General features: G+C 39.2%; 1 long non-coding RNA gene across 1 annotated transcript in view; it reads left to right on the top strand.

The window, feature by feature from the left end:
* The first annotated feature begins 289 nt into the window (after nucleotides 1-289).
* Nucleotides 290-19,375, top strand: part of LOC140497532 (uncharacterized) — a 36,561-nt gene continuing 17,475 nt past the window's right edge. Inside the window, exons 1-2 of the long non-coding RNA XR_011964720.1 lie at nucleotides 290-893; nucleotides 13,542-14,040. This is a non-coding gene — a long non-coding RNA (uncharacterized lncRNA). The remainder of the gene's footprint in view (nucleotides 894-13,541; nucleotides 14,041-19,375) is intronic.

Here is a 19,375-nt window from a genome sequence, read left to right as displayed (position 1 = left end):
GAAATTAAAATTTTTATTCAGAAACCACTGTGCTTTCACTGTGGAAAAAGCGACGGTGAAGCAACTACATGGTGATAAAACTTGTGGATGTTTAATCGATATTGGAGATTGCCCTCAGCTGCCATTTTAATTTTGCATTTAGATCTCCTCAAACTCTACAGCTGTTAGTTGGGAAAGATTTATTTTTGGGTGGGCTGGTGGTTTTAGGGGACTGAATGTCAATTTTCCAGGGAGTTCTTGTTTGTTTTTCAGTCTTGTCCAACTCTTTGAGACCCTATAGATCATACTGTCCATGGGGTTTTCTTGGCAAAGATACTGGAGTTGTTTACCATTTCTTCTCCAGTGAATTAAGGTAAATAGGATTGTGTAATTTGCCCTTTGTCATATACTACTAAGTGTCTTAGGCCAGATCTAAACAGAACCACGTAGCTGCCTTGCTAGGTAGTCTGCTGCAGTATGTACCATAAGATTCAGCTGCATTGACTGAGCACAACCTTTAAAATTTTCTTTTCTTTTTTTTTAATTTATGAAATAAAATGAGCATTTCCACAACATAGTAGAATAAAAAAAAAAGATAATTGCTCACGAAACTGCAAATCTATTATGTCAAGAGGAACTCCTGGTGATTTTAAAAAAACCTAACTGAAATGCCACCTTTTCTCTGAAGGCTACTCTGATGTTCCTGGTCAGCAAGAGCCTTCCTCTTTAGATATCTTACAAGATTTTGCTTTGTAACTCTTTAATGTGTTCCTCAGGATACAATGTAGAGCTGCAACTAGAAGCCTGATCTCAGAGTCGGAGAGAACAAGGTTCAGTCCTGCCTCTGTGTGTCCTTGGATAAGTTCCTTAAACTCTCAGTGTCCCATGCAACTCTTCAATATTCTAAGTTACAGGTGTGTTATGGATATTAAGTACTAGAGTTTTCACACTAGGTTTTTCCTACACTAATGAAATCACGGATATATGGCCTTGCTCTCTTCCCCTCCCCACTCCCAAGAATATACTTAAAAAAATTTCCGTACTGTTTAGATAAACCTTTTTATTTTTTTAAAAAAAATTTAAAATTTCAGTTCTCTGTTCTTTCTCTCTCACTCTTCTCACCACCAATTGAGAAAAAGTTAGAAAAGCAAAACCCTTCTTAAAACATGGACAGCACAGTGGAGCTTTGAAAAGGAGGAATTGACTTCAAAAGATAATCATAAAGATACAAACACACCTCTGAGCCCCCACATATGGGAGACATAATCCTCCATCTGCAAAACCTCAGTTTGTAGGGAGTAGATGAATGACTTAGCTAGATTCCAATAGAGTGTAGTCCCTGTTCCAAGTCAAACCCCACTTTGGACTTGAGTCCCAGGCACCCTTGCTTCTAAGGGTTTCCATGCCAGCCTGGCTGCTACTCCAGTCTGTTTTCAATCCTGGCTCTACGATTATCATAAATGCCAGATCTGGCAGGGGAATCACCTCTGCCATCTGAAACTGAGGATAAATAATGGAAAGCAAAAACAAACACCCCCAAGCCCATTTCTCAGAGCCAGGGTAAAAGTTGAGGAGGGGAATGACCAGTCCTTTTCTCCTCTCACTGGTATAATTAATTTTGGGTGGGCACAGAAGCTAGTAGCATGAGAGTAGTAGTGTACGTTTAAGAATAGTCTACTTTTAAAGATGTAGATAATCAATCAGGGAAGCTACCCCCACCCACATGGGAGGAGACTCAGAGAGGTCTGTGAGCAGCCAGGTTTCACATGTAAAGTCGAACAAAACAAAATCTCACATTGACCATGCAAAAAAAACCCCCAAACCCCAAAACCAAAAACTCTGTTTGTCCTCTGAGTCCGTCACCTCTCTATCAGAAGATGGGCACCATATTTCACCTGGAGCCTTCTGGAGTTGTGACTGGTTAGTGTGTTGCTCAGAGTTCTCAAGTTATCTTTCCAGTATTGCTGTTACTGTACAAATTGTTCTCCTGGTTCTTCACACTTCATTCTGCATCATTTCATATGAGTCTTCTCATGTTTTTCTGAAATCACCCCCTTCATTTCTTACAGCACAATAATATTCCATCAATTTGTTCAGTAATTCCCCAGGTCATGGGTATCCACTCAGTTTCCAACTCATTGCTACTATGAAAAGAGCTGCACAGATATTTTTGTACATAACAATTTTTTTCTTTCTTTGATTTCTTTGGGACATGGACTGAATAGTGGTGTCCCTGGGTCCAAAAGGATGCACAATTCACTAGCTTCTTGGGCGTAGTTCCAAATTGCATTCTGGAGAGTCTGGTTCCTAAGGTACCTTTCATGTAACATTGCATATTAGTGAGAGTTCTACATCTCTAACCCAGACCCAGATCATTTTCAGCCCATGCTGCTAGGGAGCCCCTACCCTTTCTGTACTCCCCACATCCCTATTTTCCACCAGTAATCGCTACTATCATTTCTGGCCAATCTAAATTAATCAAATGCTCAATTGCTCTATTTAGTATCTTTTTCAACATCCCAGACCCAAAAATCCCTCCTTGGCCACTTTGCTAAAGTATGTGCTGTCTTCTCCTACTTGAATATAAGCTTCCTGAGGGCAGACATTATCTTGTTTTTATGTATTTGTATTCACAATGTCTAGCATAGTGCTGGACAAAATAAATGCTTTTTAATTTATTTGTAATTATAGTTATTCATGTTCGGTTGCTTTGGTCATGCCTGACTCTTCATGATTCTATTTGGGGTTTTCTTGGCAAAGATACTAAAGTGGTCTGACATTTCCTTTTCCAGCTTATTTTACAGATAGGGAAACTGAAGCAAACAGGGTTAAGTGATTTGCCCAGAGTCACACAGTTTAGTAAGTGCTTGAGGTCACATTTGAACTCAAGAAGGTGACTCTTTCTGACTCCAGGCCCGGCACTCTATCCACTGTGCCACCTAGCTACCCCATAGTCATAGTTAAGTAGTTTATGTTCCCCTAGCTGTAGACTCCTTGAAGTTAAAGGTCATGTCTCATTGCCACAAATCTGCCCCAACCTCTACCAAAATACTCTCTCTGCACTGGGTTATTTAAGAAATGAATGCATTTATCTCCACTCCAGAAACAGTATCATCTGTATGTAACTAGATGAGTACAGTCAAAAGAGTCATTTAAAATGGAAAGAGTAACTTTATTTATTGATTTTTGTTGAAGGTTCAGATTGAGAAAGGAAAAAAAAATGGATATCAAGCTAGATACCACTTCTTTCTTTGACTAAATTCACTTAGATTGAGCAGAATTTTAACAGAAGTAACATTAATGGCTTGAAGAAGTCCCTGCACCACAGGGTCATTGCATCCACAGTTGGGAGTTTGGCAGGAATGGTAATTAGGTGTGTTAGGAGGCAGAGCAAGCTAAGTGGATGTTTTCATCAAGGAAGATGGATCATGGGAGGTTAGAGTTATATCTGGAAGAGAGAACAACAGATACTTATATAGCATTGTCAAGGTTCCCATAATGCTGACCTGTGTCATGTGATCCTTATTATATTTTTGGGAGGTAAGTAGTACAGGCATTATTTCTATTTTACAGATGGGGCTCAGAGCAGTTAAGTGACTTGTCTAAGGTCGCATAGCTATAAAGTATAGAGTCAGGATTCAGAGCTAGGTCTTCCTGTTTATAAGGTGAGAATTTTTTTTTTTAAACAATGTCTTTAGCATCTGGACTTTGGTCAGATAAGGAAACTGAGGCTGAGAGTGGTTAAGTGGGGTCACACAGTTTCCTACAAAAGGACTTCCAGGAGCTGTGACTTCCTTTCTTTGCCACATCTGATGTACTAAGTTTGAGTCTACTTTCTCCTGGACATTGTATACACTTGTAGGAGAATTTGGTTATGGGTTATGGGTAAATGAGAAGGATGTTTAGTATTAACTGTTCTTACTGTATTAGCTTAGTAAATACCAGTTTCTTAAAGCTAAGTAAGCCTGTCTGGCTAATTAATATCACCTATAATCAATGACTGGACTCACCCCAGTGAAAGCTCATAAGGTGTAGTGTTAGAACAGCACCCCTGAAGCCCTCAGAACCCAGAAGTAGTAGCTGTCCTTGAGAGATCTAACTTGGCAGAGCTAGTGGCCAATAGATTAATAATGCCAGGAGCTAGGCTTCAGTAGGATCATGGATTTAGAGCTGGCAAGGACTCTGGATAGTTTCTGAGCTCTAAGAACTTGGAGGATATAGAATTTCACCCTTTTACTTTGTAGACGAGAGACTGAGGCCCAGAAGGGTTGAGTGACGTGGTTGCATAGTTATGTTACATAATTGTGTAGTTAGAAAGTAGTTAGAAGGTCCCCTGACTTTCCATGATAGCAGGCTTCCTCTTTTTGAAGGGAAAGCAGGTTGGATGGGAAGCCAAAGGGGTATTGGCCATTCTACCAGTTTCAGTGAAGGCCTGCTGGTGGAGAGGCTTTTGGAGGATATCCAGACTTGTCCCTTTATGCTCAAGGGGCTCAATGACTCCCCTGTTTATTTGCCACATTGGCTGTTTGTCAGTGGTCCTGAAGGTTAGCTTGGGAGGCCCCATTACTTCAGTTCTCAGGCTCATTTGTTGTTGTGCAGTGGTGTCCAACTCTTTGTGACCCATTTGGGGTTTTCTTGGCAAAGGTGATGCAATGGTTTGCCATTTCCTTCTTCAGCTCATTTTGCAGAGGAGGAAGCTGAGGAAAAGAGGGTTAAGTGACTGCCCAGGGTTACACAGCTAGTAAGTCTTGTAGGCCACATTTGAACTTAGATGAGTCTTCCTGAATTCAGACCCAGAGCTCTATCCACTGCACACAGTAACCGCCCATCTTAGGCTCATAAGATCATAGACTTAGAGCTGGAAGGTACCTAAGAGGTCAAATAATCCAACACTTTCATTTTACATATGAAGAAATTGAGACTCATAGAGGAAAAACAAATAGGTCATGAAGATTTAGTAGTAGAGCTAGGATTTGCCAGTTCTAATTGGCCATAGACTTGTGGTGCTGAAGAGTACATGGCTAGTTCAGGGAGAAAACTGGAGGCAGAAACTATGACTTATATAGAAGTGTACATTGGATGTTTAAAACTGGACTTTTGCAAGGGTACATTGTCATGTACATGGAGACATCTGAGTATGTAGCAGTAAAGTTGAACCTACAAAAAATAATGCTCAGTGCAGTCTGAGGGTACTCTAGGTTGTCAAGGACAGTATGGAAAATGATGGCAAGCCACATACCTCCCTGAGAGGTTGCCTCCTTACCCCAAATGCCATTGTATCTTCAAGTAGTTCCTATTTTTAGATCATATACTTTTAGTTCTGTGTAGAGAGACCTGACAGAGACATATTACTGTCAGACAGAAGGGCAAAGTCACCAGCCTTTTCAGCCTTCCCCATGAAACATGTTGTTCAATTGTTCAGTCATGTCCATTTCTTCATGACCCCGATGGACTATGGCACCCCAGGTCCTTCTGTCCTCTGTTATCTCTTGAAGTCTGTCCAAGTTCATTTTCATTGTTTTATGACACTATCTCTTCATCTCATGTTCTGCCATTCTCTTTTCCTTTTGCCTTCAATCTTTCCCAGCATCAGGATTTTTCCCACTGAGTCCCATCTTCTCACTGTGTAGCTGAAGTGTTTAAGCTTTAGCTTCAACATTTGACCTTCCAGTAAATAGCCTGAACTGATTTCTTTAAGTTTTGACTGACTTGATATCCTAGGGAGCCTCAAAAGTCTTCTCTAGCACAGCAATTTGAAAGTGTCAGTTCTTGGCACTCAGCTTTTCTTAACAGTCCAACTCTCACAGCCCTACACGCTACTGAAAAAACCATAGCTTTGACTATCATGGGCCTTTGTCAGCAAGGTGATGGCTTTGCTTTTTAGTATGTTCTCCAGATTTGCCATAACTTTCCTTTTAAGGAGCCAGCATCTTTTAATTTCATGGCTACAGCTGCTGTCTGCAGTGATCTTTGAGCACAAAAATACAAAATCTGATACTGCTTCCGTTTCTTTTCCCTCTTTTGTCAGGAAGCTATGGAACCAGTTGCCAAGATCTTAGGATTTTTTTTATGTTAAATTTCAAGCCAGCTTTTACACTCTCCTCTTTTACTCTCGTGAAGAGGCTTCTTAATTCTTTACTTTCTGCCATCAACATGGTATTGTCTACATATCTGAGATTGTTGATCCTTCTCCTGGCAACCTTAATTCATCCAGCCTGGCATTTCACATGATGTATTCTGCAGATAAGTAAATAAATAAGGTGATAATATACAGCCTTGTCATATTCCTTTCCAATCTTTAACCAATCACTTGTTCTATGGTCAATTCTAACTGTTGTTGCTTCTTGGTCCACATACAGGTTCCTCAGGAGAAAAGTAAGACAGCAAGACCATATTTTGTAATCCATACAGTAACAGGCTTTAGTCTACTCCAGGAAGCAGGAGATATTCTTCTGCAACTCCTTACTTTTTCCATAATCCAGTGAATGTTAGCAATCCTATTTCCACTTCCTCTACCTCTTTGAAATCCTGTCTGCTCTTCTGGTAATTTTTGGTTCCCATATTACTGAAGCTTAGCTTGCAGAATCTTAAGCAAGTCCCTTTCTAGCATGTGAAACGAGCACAGTTATTCAGTAATTTGAACATTCTTTGGCCTTGCCCTTCTTTAGGACTGGGATGTAAACTTATCTTTTCCGATCCAGTGGCCACTACTAAGTTTTCCAAATTTGCTGACATTTTGAGTGTAGCACTTTAACATCATCTTTTAGGGTTTTAAATAGCTCAGCTGGGAGTCCATCACCTTTACTAGCCTTTTTGGTAGCAACATTTCCCCACACTCACTTGACTTCATTCTCCAGAATATCTGGCTCTAAATCAGTAACCACAGAATCGGTGATGTTAAGATCTTTCTTGTATAGTTCTGTTTTTATGTTCTTGTCATCTCTTCTTAATCTACTTCTATCAAATCCCTACCATTTTTGCCTTTTATCATGACCATTCTTACGTGAAACTTTCCCTTGAAATCTCTAATTTTCTTGAAAAAATTTCTTGTCATTCTTATTCTACTGTTTTCTTCTATTTCTTTGCATTGTTCATTTAAGAAAACCTTCCCTCTCCTTGTTATTTTCTATAATTCTGTGTTCAGTTAGGTATAAATATCCCTTTTTCCTTTGCCTTTCGCTTTTCTGCTTTCCTCAGCTATTTCTAAAGCCTCATCAGTCAGTGATTTTGCTTTTCTGCACTTCTTTTCTTGAAATGTTTTTTGTTGTTACCTCTTGTACAGTGTTGCAAACCTCTCATCCATAGTTCTTTGGGTACAGTAGCTAAGAGATCTAATCCCTTAAATCTATTTATCACCTCCACTTCATATTCCTAAGGGATGTTATTTAGGTTGATCTCGCTATTTCACCAGAGTTTAGGAATATGAGGAGAGATGGGAGGTTAAAACAGCTTCCTCATCGAAATATTAGCCAACTTCTTTCCCATTTAAGGAAATGGAGCTACGTGCATACTTGAGATGAGCAAAAGGTACTATCTAAGAACAAAAATGAAGTTTTGAATGTATTAGATAACAGTGGAACTGAGAGACTGAGAAGAGAGGGTAGAGAGAGACAAATAGATGGATGGACAGACAAGTAGATTGACAGACAAAGCATTTATTAAACACATACTATATGCCAGGCACTGTGCTAAGTACTATGAATATAAATATAATTTTTAAAAAAGGTAATCCCTGCTCTCAGGTTGCTTACATTCTTTTTACAATTTTTTTAGTTACCAAAAATCCATTTTATTTCCCTCCTACCTTCTCTTAACCCTTTAACTGAGAGAGGAAAACAAAACCTCTGGGATAAAAATGTATAGTTAAACAAAACAAATTCTGTACTAGTTCCATTTTAAAAAGTCTCAGTGTGCCTTCTGAGTCCTTCATTGACCTATCGTGTACTGAGTAACATGATTTATCCTGAGGCCTTTGTGATCCTGGTTGGTCATGGTACCGGTTAGCATCATTGCGTGCGTTAAAGTTGTCTTTACCACATTGTTATCATTTTATAAACTGTACCCTTGATTCTGCTCACTTCATCATGCTTCAGTTTTCATAAATCTTTCTAGGCTTTTCGGAAACCATCTCCTTTATAATTTCTTACAGCATAGTAGTATTCCACCCAATCTATGGACCATAATTTGTTTAGCCATTCTCTGATCGATGGGCACCCCCTCGGTTTCCATTTCTTTGGTACCACAAAAAAGTTGCTATAAATACTTTTGCACATCCTTAGATCTCTTGCTCAGGACAAATCTCTCCCTCTTATTTTCCTTTTCCTCCTTTCTCTCCCATTTCTTTGCTTAGTAAAATGTATTTCTGTGAAATATATTTCTATGTACATTGTTTTTGCATTCTTCCCTCCTTTGACTATTTCAAAGGAAAATGAGGTTCATGTGTCACCTGTGCTCCCCCCTTCTCCTTGCTTATGGAGATTTCTATCTGAATACTCTGATTATATGACATGATTTCCCTTCTCTTCTCCTTCATCCATTCCACATTCCTTTTCTTCTCTCTCTCCATTCATCAAGAACTTAGACCTTCTAATGAAAACCCTTCTATGATCGTGATAAGGATCAGAGAGGATGCTGTGTCATCTTCCCATATTCAAATGTAAACAGTTTACCTTATTTTTTAAACATTTCTTTATGATTGTCAGCTCATGTTTACCTTTTAAAGTCTGTCTTGACTGCAATGTTTTTTTCCTTCAGTTTTTGAAGCTTTGGTCTTTTCATCAGGAATAATTGAAGTTCTCTATTTAATGAAGATATTTTGTTTTTTGTTTTACTTTTGCAAAATTATATTCACTTTTGTTGAGGAAGTTATGCTTGGTTTTAAACCTAGAGCCTTTGCTGTCTAGAATATTGGTGCTCCAAACTCTCTACTTTTTTGTAATGGTAACTGTTAAATCATGTGTGATCCTGATTGTGGCTCTTTGGTACCTGAATTCTTTCTTTCTGGATGCTGGCAGTAGTTTTTCTTTGACCTGGAATCTATTGATATCAGTTATAATGTTACTGGGAGTTTTCATTTTGCATTTTCTTTCAGGTGGTGACCAGTGAATTCTTCCTATTTCTTCTTTGCCCTATGGTTCTAAAAGATTCAAGAAATATTCTTTTATAATTTATTTATAGATGATGTCTAGGCTATTTTTTGGTCATGGCTTTCAGGTAGTCCAATAACTTAAATTTTTTCCTTCTTGTTCTGATTTTCTGGTTAGTTATTTTTGTAATAAAATATCTGTTATTTTCTTCTACTTTTTAGTCTTTTGAATTTGTTTTAATATTTCTTTTCATCTCATTGAGTCATTATCTTCTATTTGATTCATTCTAATTTTAAAGAGGTTTGTTGCTTGGGTAAGGTTTTATATCTCTTATACCGGATATCAATTTCCTTTCCATTTCTTTCTCCCATAGCTCTAATTTATTTTCACTGTTTCCCTCTAGTGCTTTTATTTAATTTATTTTAAAAAATGCTTTTATAAAAACTCCTGCTTCATCTTTTCTAGGAATTCTAGTTGAACTTGTGGCTAAGGTCTTTTTTCTTTGGAGCTTTGCTTGTAGATGTTTTGGAATCATTCTTTTCTGGGTTTGTTGTGAGTATCCCTCTCACCATAATAATTTTTAATGGTGAGATTATAGTTTATTTGCTTTTTCTTCTAAGTCTACTTCCTGGTTTCAGACTTTATGGTAGGGCCAGGCTGAGTACATCCTGGAAGGAATGTTTGGTCTGGTCCTCATGTTGCTCTCTTGGGGTATTGAGTATTGTGTTATTCTGGTCTCAGGGATAGCTCAGGCTAGGAACTGGAAAGTTTTCAGTTCTTCCAAAATGAGTTTGATCCAGGGTAGAGTCTATTTTCTATCCTCTGGTATGAGCTCTGCAAATTCCCCAACTGAATTTGGGTCTGAACAAAACACTTGGACCTATCCTGTTTGGAGTTCCAGTAGGACGCTTCCAGTAGACTAGATTCAGATGCTGTTAGTCAGCTGGAAGGCACTGTTGATTCAGAAGACAAAACTATATGCTTTTCTCTCGTCTGGGATTCCTGTCCTGCTTATTCTGCTGTAAACTGCTAACTGAGCTGGAAGCTAGAACTGAGACCCTTCTCCACTCCTAGTACTCAAGCTACACAGCAAGCTACATGGCTTGCTTTTCAACTTGCTTCTTGCTCAGTTCATAGCTTGTGAGCAATCCTTATCCTGGAACACCACTCCAAGGTGTAGCTCTTCTCCTCAGTGAGCCTTGGATCTATGATACAGAATTGTGTAGAGAATGCTATTTGGCACCTGTTCCCAACTCTGAGCAATGTCAGTGCCCCTACCTCCCACCCACCTCACACTATGGGTTTGGGACCTTGGGGTCTCTCAATCCCACCTTTCAGATCCTACACACTGAAATGCCCTATGTTGTCCTACCCTAGGTCAGAACCCACTGCTAGTGTTCACAGACTTTTCTATCTATTTCCCTAAGCTGATCTGGACTGGAAATATGCTTGCTGTGATTTTTGCCTTTGTATTTCCTGATCAGAACTCTGTCTGGTGCATTTTCTGGATCTATCTGCATAAGTTATGGGATGGAGCTTGGCTCTACTGCCACCTTTGTCCCATCCCCCAGGAGCTCACATTCTAATGAGGGAAGACAATGTATAAAATGGAGCTTAAAAGCATCAGAGAGGGAGGGGAAGACATGAATTGCATGGAGGGATCAAGGCGGAAAACTCATCTAGGGAGTTATATGGGCTTGGCCACGTTGGCAGTGAGAGCTGTTGGTGTGAATTCTTCCTCAAATGGAGATTTCAGGGAGGAACTGATTATTGGAGGAGGAATCTATAGGGTGTAGAGGCATAACAGGAAACAGAGGTGGAACTGGAGAAGTCAGCTGGGGAGTCATAACCTGGGACAGGTTTTGAGCGTAGATGACAAAATAGTAAACAGAAAAAAGAAACAAACAGAATAATGCAACTTAAAGCAATTCACCAATCAATTGTCAGGCACTGTGCTAGAAGATGAAAACAAAAACAAAAGGTCCCGCCCTCAAGGAGCTTATATTCTAATTGGGGGACATAGTATGTACACAGATACTAGATATATGCAAAATTGTTACAAAAGCAGTGTGGTGGGGGGAAAAGGAATGCACTAACAGCTAGGAAAATGTGGGAAGGACTCTTATAGAGGGTAGAGTTGAATGCAACTAAGTGGAAGTGAGGTAGGAGAGCATGGGGGAAAGCCTGACCAAAGGTATAATAAAGAGAAAAGGTATATCATCCTTGGGGAACACCAGATACAATAATTTGACTTAGACATATAAGGCACAAAAGGAACATAAGCAAAAGACCATAGATTTGGAGCTAGAGTTTGAATAGCTGACCAGCTTTTGCTACCTTATGGTATGGCCTTGCTGAGGGGAAGCACTTTTTACAGTCATTGAAAGGGCTAACTGAAGAGCTAACGTGAGCGTCTTAGGCACTGGCTGAGGTAATGACTGAGGAGAGCAATGGCTCTTACACACACGAGTTTTAGTAATCATAATACTTCCATGGGACCAAGTTTATCCTGAAGATAGCACCTTGGATGAGGATGATAGCTGAAGCATGGGAGAGAGTCAAAAGAGCACCCTGAAAGATCTGTACTCATTCATCCAGGGAAGAGGCTAATTAACCACAATATCCCTGGTGAGTATTGTGGACAACATATTAGATGATTCACATAGCTGATGGTTATAGAACAAATGAAGCAGAGACTGGACTTGTTTCAGGGAATACTAGTGATACCAGTGAGAAGTTGTAGTTTGTCCTTTGTTTTCAAAGAGGACCTTGGCATCAGGAAGGTGATGCTGTGACTTGCAAATGAATTGGATTTAAGTGAAGAAGGTACTATGTAAAGTCACCAGTCTCACATTCTCCTCCAGAGCTATCTGGGTCCAGGGGTAAGGTATAGATGAGGATGACTGGAGATGGCTCAGAGTGAATGTTAGTTTACAAGTGATTGTTTCTGTTTTCATGAAAAACCCTGAGGGTCTTCCCCTCCTAGATTGTCATTTTTTTTTTTTTGAGTAGGTAAAAGAGACCGTTCTTTGCCTCATTTCTTGCCTAGCCTTAGTCACTGAATGGGCATTGTCTCAGTCAAACTAAGACCTTAGCTTAAAAAAGAAGACCCTTGAGGAGTAGCTTATATGTGCAGGAATCAGCAGTAAACAGTACCTGGTGATCAGTAGGTCCACCCACTTATTTCTCAACCCCTTACAATCCAGTTTCTGACTTCACCACTTGGATGACAGTTCTCCAAGGTTTACCAGACATGCCCTAATTGCTAAATCTGATAGACTTTTTGAAGTCCTTTGACCTTTCTGACATTTTTGATGTTGCACTCTCTCCTCCTGTTCATTGTTTACTACCATTGCATTTTCCTCTCTTTATTTTTCCCTACCTGTATGACGGTTTTCCCCCAGTCTCTTTTGTTGGATCATCATGGTTCTCCTGCTTCTTTAGTATTTCTTGGGCCCCTATTATATGATACCATATAGATACCATACTAGGTACTGGGAATGTAAAGACCAGGGAAATAGTCCCTGCTCTTTAGGATTTTGCAGCATAATCAAATGTATACTGTACATGAACAAAACTTCAGTAGTTCCTCCCACAGAAAGTATATATCTTCAAGAGTGAAGAAAAAAAATTTTGGGGGGAGGAGTTTGACAATCTTCATATGACAATAAAACTTCTTTTCCAAGATATCCACTCTTAGAGATAAAGTAGCAATGTCCATAGTCTGTGTGGCAGGAGTCACTAAAACCGGTTACATTTACAAAATAGATAACAAGGTAGTAAGGAGAGGGAGGTAAGAGGAAGTCAGAAAAGACTTCATGCAGGAAGTGGAACTTGAGATACATTTCAAATTTTAAGAGGTGAGGAGGGAGTGCTTTCCAGGCACAGGAGATGGCTAGTGACATGGAGGTGGTAGTTGAATATATGTTTGAGAAAAGCAAGAAAGCCAATTTGACGAGACCATCAAATCGGTGAAGGGGAGAAATGTATAATAAAGCCAGAAAGACCACCTGGAGTAAGTTATAAAGTTATAAAGTGTTTTACATGCCAAACTTTGAGTTTCTATTTGATCTTGAAGGCATTAGGGAGCCAGTGGAGTTTCTTGAGTAAGGTTAAATGTGTTCTTTAGCAAATCTGATCAAAATCACTTTGGCAGTTGTATTGGATTAGAATGAGGAGAACCTTAGGGTCAAGGAGACCAATGAAAAGACCATTGCAATTTTTTAAGTAAGAGGTGACAAGGGCCTGAGTAGGGTGGTGGCCTTGGGAGCGAAGGAAAGGAGACATATATGAGAGATGCTGTGAGGGTAGAAACAAAATTTGTAGTATGTCAACCAGTTTTATGTTCATTTGAAGCCTACAAATTATAAGTTATTTATTGTCATGTTTTGTAACACCTAATAACTGTTCTCCAGTTTTGCAAAGTAACAAAAACATTTTACTTTTTCTTTCCAAATTATCTCTGATTGCCTCCAGGCTCTACTGGATAGCGATGAGCTGCTAAGCCACCCTGATTCCTTCTCCAGCTAATGAATTTCTGGAAACACAGTTGGGCCCTCTGGAATTCCAGTACTTTTGAAGTTCCTGTTGCTGCCTAGCCAGATGCATTTGAAACTAGCCTGATGGTTCATGTCGATAAAATACATTCACCAAGTGCAGTTTCCAATTTATGGATGCAACAGTACCTAGCAGCTATGAAATATTGGCAGAAAATGAAGTTCATTTATTTGGCGGAGAACTGGGGGAATTGTATTTGGGAAGGACAGGAAAATCAACTCTGCCTCAGAGGCAGGATTTTCTCAGCTCAGATTTTAGATGACAATGTGAATTGGAAGACAAATCAGGAGCTTGAATCTGAAGGTTGCCTGTCAGTCAAATGAACTGTTTTTCAGTGGGCAGCTAGTAGACTTTGAAGAGACAGTACTTTTCAGCATCAGTGATTTGGGTTGTCAGGTTCTGTTGACCACAAATTCAGGTGAGAATACAACTTCCCCTGCTGGGAGTGGTAATTCTAAGAATGTTAGCCCATCTGTTTAGGAAAGGATGGAATTCCTTAGGGGGAAACTTGAAAGATAGATTCTCATGAATAATCCCTATGGGAGATGATACTGTATTTTTTAGGTTCTGCTAATATCTCAAATCCTTATAGCAAGCTTATGAGGTAAGTAGGGCAGTATTAACTCAACCTCCTTTTACAGGTGATGACACTAAGGCCAAGTGATTGACTGAAAGTGACATGGTAAATTTACATTCATTCAACACTTATTGATTGGAAATCTACTCAATTTATTAATGACTTTAACTGCACATAATAAATACTTTGCACATAGTAAGTACTTAATACATATTTGTTGCTATTATGGAAGAATAAAGGACTCAGCCCCACAAATTTACTGCAGATGACAGATAGACTACATACTGTTTAACACAGGAATAAAATCTATTTAATCCATCTGTAAATTTCTATTAATTATTTACATTTTTATTATTTTCATTGCTAGAAGGTTGGCCACCAATGGAAAGAGCACCGATTTTGTAATTAAAGAATTTAGATTCAAATCTTGATTGGTTTTGTCACTGAATATCGATATAATCTTGAACAAGAAAGCCCTCAGTTTGCTCTCCTGTAAAATGAGACAGAGTAGATAAAAAAAAAGGAAAGAATTTTTATTTCATTTTATGGTTTACAGAGCACTTTATAAAAATTTTATATGTGCTATATTTATAATATGTTTATATTATAGTATATATTTATAAACATTATCTCATTTTGTCCTTGGGAGGAAGGTGCTGTTAGGATGTCATTTTATAGAAGAGGTGAGAGAGGCCTGAGAGAGGTCTGAGACTGGAAGACTCAGGTCTTCCTGACTCTAGGTCCAGCACTCTTGTCACTGTGTCATTGAGCTGCTAGACTTATAAAGTCTCTCCAGCACTAAATCTATGATCCTATATATGTAATCTCATGAAGATTGTCTACTAAACCATTAGTCTCTGAAGTGAGGCAGCTAGGTGGTATTATTTAGTTATTTTCAGTCATGTCTGACTCTTTGTGACTCCTTTTGGAGTTTTCTTGGAAAAGATACTGGAGTGGTTTGCCATTTTCTCCTCCAGCTCATTTTATAGAAGAGGAAACTGAGGGAAAGAGGGCTAAATGACTTGCCCAGGGTCACAGAGGTAGTAAGTGTCTGAGGCCAGATTTGAACTCAAGTTGTGCTGACTCCAGGTCTGGTGCACTGCGTCACTGAGTTGCCTGATGATACAGAATGCTGTACTTGAAGTAAGAAAGACCTGAATTTGAATTCTGCCTCAGATATTCCTTAGCTGTGTGATTCTGGAAAAATTCCTTAAATTCTCTGTGCCTCAATTTCCTCATCTGTAAAATGATGGAATTGGGCTTGATAGTCTCTTGGCCCTTTTCAGGTATAAATCTGTGATTGTCTATGATTTTCTGTGAACTAGAGGTCCTTGGAAACCTGGATCTGATCTCAAAGGGGGCTTGATGCTTTTGTGTGTGTGTGTGTGTGTGTGTGTGTGTGTGTGTGTGTGTGTGTGTGTGTGTGAGAGAGAGAGAGAGAGAGAGAGAGAGAGAGAGAGAGAGAGAGAGAGAGAGAGAGAAAGAAAGAGAAAGAGAAAGTGAAAGAGGAAAAGAGAAAGAGAAAGAGAGATAAATCAATCAGAAGGTGGAAAGACCAGTCTCAGCCCACCTCAGTAACAACCAGTCATGGAACTTGGATTCAACAGCCACATCTGCCTTTATCCCTCAACCCTCCTTCTCTTCACCTCCACCCTCTGCTGTGTAAGCTGACAACCTCTCCATTTCTGGGCCAGGGGGCAGTTAGCCCCTCACTCAGTATTCTGGTACCCCACAACAGCAACCGCCAGTTGCCATTTGGAAAATTCCATAACATCCTCTTTTCTGATACCCCCTCCTCCCAGCAAATCTATTCTGTTTCCCAGGTCACATCTAGAAGCTGCAGGAAGGAGGGAGAAAAAATAAATGCTTGTTAATTGAAAAGAAATTGTATGTAGATTAAAAATAAATAGACTTCTTATGTGCTGGGGGAGGGGCAGATTATGAGGCAAAATTCTTTCAAAAAATAGAAAGATGACTTCCTTTGATTGAGAGGAAAATGAATCATGGGGTGGGGGACTTTTGTTTCTTCAAATAGAAGGTATTTTGTCGTTTTCTTTGTCTTCTGTATTATGGGGGAAATGGAAGCAAGGGAGATTATAACCGGGAGCAGGGATGAATGACATCCTAATGAATGACTAAACTCATCAAGAGTGCCTGGATTAATAAACTGATCTCTCTGATTGGCTTGAACAGGCTAAGCAGTGAGAAGATAATCCATGCCACATGTCCAAGACCAAATGCATCATCTTTCTTCTTAAACCAGTTTGTTCTTCTATGCTTCCCTATGTCTGTCAATGACATCCAGTCAGACTTGCAATTTCAATCAGCCAATCAATTAAATTAATTAAGCATCTACTCTGTGACAGGCACTGTGCTAAACACTAAGGATTCAAAAAGAAGCAAAAGATAATTCCTGTTCTTAAAGGAGTTCACAGTCTAATGGAGTTCTTTGTCTGTCTCTCTTTTTGTCTGTCTGTCTGTCTCTCTACCTCTCTCTGTCTTTCTTTCTCTCTGTCTCTCTCTGTCTTTCTCAGTCTCTCTTTTTCTTCTTCTCTGTTTCTCTGTCTCATCTCCTCTCTCTCTTTTTCTCTGTTTGTCTCTCTGTTTGTTTGTCTCCTTAAGAGTCAGGAAGACTTTGGTTTAAATTCTACTTCAGAAACCTATTATCTGTGTAACCCTGGCCAATTTACTTGCCCTCTCTATGCCTCAGTGTCATCATCTATAAAACGAGAGGGGTTAGACTTGGCATCTAAGGTCTGTTCCAGCTTTAGACCTATGATTCTATGACCTTCCACATCCAATAAGTTGCCAAATCTTGGTGCGCCAACCTCCTCAACACTTCCGTCATTCATCTCCTTCCTCACATTCCCATCCCAATCACTTTTCATCCAGACTCTTATAATACCCTTCTAATTAGTCTCTCTGCATCCAAGATCTTTCCTTTTCAACCTACTTCCCCCACAACTGCCAAATTGATTTTTGTGAAGTGCAGTTCTGGTCATGTCATTCTCCTCAGAACCTTTTAGTGACTCCCTGTTGTTTCTAGGATGGAATACAACCTCCTCTGGCATTTATACTCTACACAATCTGGCTCCAAACAGTCTTTTCAGGCTGATTGCATATTATTCTCCCTGACCCACTTGACCTGCAGCCACACTGTGCTACTTCCTGTTTCCATACACACCATTCCGCTTCCTACCTGGTTGAAACTCTGCCTACCACCTCTCTTGGGAACATTCCCCCTCCTCACCCAAGCTGCCTTCAAGACTCAGCTCAAGGGCCACTTTCTTCAAGAATCTGTTTGTTCCTAATTCCCCCAGGTGTTAGCAATCACAGGGCTTGGCACGTTGTTGGTGCTTAATAAATGCTTTTCCCCTTCCCCCTTTATTTTATTTTGTCTACATGTACATGCTAGAGGGTAGCTAGGTGTCACAGTGCATAAGGTGCAAAGCTTGAATTCAGGAAGACTCATCTTTCTGAGTTCAAGTCTAGCTTCAGAAACCTAGCTGTATGACCCTGAGCAAGTCACTTAACTCTGTTTGCCTCAGTTTCCTCATTGGTAAAATGAGCTAGAGAAGGAAATGGCAAACCACTCCAGGAGCTTTGCCAAGAAAACCCCAAAATGGGGTCATGAAGAGTCAAACACAATGGAAAAATGACTCAACAACCACATCCATGCTATGTTTCCATGTCTGCAAACATACTTTATTTCCCCAATTCTAGATTTCTCATCTTGGAACTTTCTCCAGTGCCTGGAATCTTCTCATCTTGGAGCAGCTTTTACCCCTATGACCTGCTCACCCTGGCATATACCTCTGCAAGGCTCATTCTTTCTGCCCTCTTTGAGACTTAGCTGCCTTATAGATTCATCTCTGTAGACTGGGCAGAAGCCCAGATTATACCATTGGTGGGGACATAAGTATCATTGTAATGAGTTTTGTTAATAAGATTTGAGTTATCAAATGCTAATAAAGTAAAATTCAGGATCAATGAGAAGGATATAAAAATGCACCTTAAAGCAACTTCAAAAATTGTTCTAAAGTAGAGTTTCTTAACCTGGGGTCTCTGAAGTTAATTTTTTTATAACTGCATTTGAATATAATTGATTTCTTTTATAATTCTATGGATTTTATTTCATGTATTTAAAAATATGATTCTGAGAAGGGGTCCATAGGCTTCACCAGACTGTCCAAGGGACCTAGGACACACTTAAAAAGATTTAGGACTTCTTCATACTATTTATCACAATTCAATTCAACAAACATATGTGCCAGGCACCATGTTAAGCACTGGGGATACAAAAAGAAGCAGAAGACAATGCCTGCTCTCAGGGAGCTTACTATCTAATGGGGGAGGGACAAGTTTTAATAATTTAAAAGATTATTTTAAAATGTAACAAAAGGTTAATATTGACCCCATGACAGATCGCTGTACTATACTTCTAGCCCAGACGAACTAAGAAGACTTAGTCTAAAAAAAAATGGTTTAAAATTCATTGATAAACCTGGATGATTTGATAAGAGCCACCTTTGAAATCCAAGGGATCTGATGAGTTCAATGATTTAGAAAAAAACATGGAAGAACTTTCACAAAATAATAAAGAGTGAGAACATTGTATACACTAACAACAATATTGTTTTAAGAATGGCTTAGAGTGAGTTATTTTGAATATTATGACTATCCCAATTAACTATAATGGACATAGGAAGAAAAATGCTATCTGTCTCCAGAGAAAGAACTGATAGATAGAAGTATGTATAGAATAATTTTACATCTATCTATCTATCTATCTATCTATCTATCTATCTATCTATCTATCTATCTATCATCTATCTATTTATCTATCTATCATCTATCATCTATCTATCTATCTATCTATCTATCTATCTATCTATCTATCTATCTATCTATCTATCTATCTATCTATCTATCCATCTATCCATCCATCCATCCCCCTACCTATTTAGATCTAGTGGTAATCATCTCTAGGGTGGGGAAGGGGGAGAGGGAAGAACAGATTGAGTGATATTCTTATCTGAGCACTAGGCTCCCAGAATACGAAGCCATAAGTTACATTATTATGTCCTCCTGGCCTTCTTAGAACTCTCATTGAAGTGACTACTTCTCTCAAAGGGCCTTGAGCAAACACACTCACTTCTTTCAGAAAATGGTAATT

This window comes from Notamacropus eugenii, chromosome 3 (assembly GCF_028372415.1).
Source record: "Notamacropus eugenii isolate mMacEug1 chromosome 3, mMacEug1.pri_v2, whole genome shotgun sequence".
Taxonomy (NCBI): Eukaryota; Metazoa; Chordata; class Mammalia; order Diprotodontia; family Macropodidae; genus Notamacropus; species Notamacropus eugenii.
Note: the sequence above shows the minus strand (reverse complement) of the source record. Positions and strands in the feature narration are given on the sequence as shown.